Consider the following 1,006-nt stretch of genomic DNA (forward strand, 5'->3'; position numbering starts at 1 on the left):
ATATATATATATGACCCTGGACCACAAAACCAGTCATAAGGGTCAATTTTTATTTAATTTCAATTTTTAAATTGTATTTATATATATATTATATGTATTATATTTAACCTATTTTTGGGCATTTTTACATTATTTTCATGACATTTCAGAATATTTATCCCTAAAAATATTTAAATATGTATTATATTTAGCCCAATTTAATGTATTTTTACATTACTTTCATGGCTCTCCACGTGAATGAAATAACTGACGCCGGCTCACGCGGTCTTAAACTCGCGCTCTGGTTTTGTAGCTTTTGAAGGCTTTAATTGAATGCTCGGTTGACTACATTAAGCCCCAGTCAGAAGTATTTTTATCAAAACTATAGCAACCGGTGACGTTGTGCTATGGACAATTATGCATGTTCAAAAACTATGGCTTTAATAGGAACTAAAACACAGATCCTTCCTTTCAACATGTAGTCGACATACAGCTATAGCCTCCTCATAAATGATTTTAGGATCAAACTGGTGATCGAGTACCCAGGTCTTGCTGATCTAAGTACATCATATAAACTGAATGCATACCTTAATGCTGTCTGAAATGATCAAATTGACTTTGCACCCCAAACTGCATTGCATGTGTAACTTGTATCTGCATTTGTTGTGTTGCAGAATAGAAAATAAACTACTTTTATGAAAACTGCACCATCACCGATTTCACCGAAACACATAGAGAAAATATTTCACCCATTTTCTGCTCATTCAATCCACTAATCTTCACAATTTACAGTTAGATGTCTAAAGCCCACTAACTAATATTTTCCACAATATCATAGATCCGTTATCGGTTTATAATATAAAGAGTTTATCCAAATGGTGTTGATTAAAAGACATGGTTTAATTCAATTTTGACCTGTTTTAATGGCCAAGACAATGTGTATTAATATGTGATGATGTGAAAATGAGGATTTTTGTCACCTAGTATTGATTGGGATATGGTTTTTGACAAATGTTGTTGAATCTCC

Source organism: Sinocyclocheilus rhinocerous, unplaced genomic scaffold, assembly GCF_001515625.1.
Source record: "Sinocyclocheilus rhinocerous isolate Xijiao unplaced genomic scaffold, SAMN03320098_v1.1 scaffold1493, whole genome shotgun sequence".
Taxonomy (NCBI): domain Eukaryota; kingdom Metazoa; phylum Chordata; class Actinopteri; order Cypriniformes; family Cyprinidae; genus Sinocyclocheilus; species Sinocyclocheilus rhinocerous.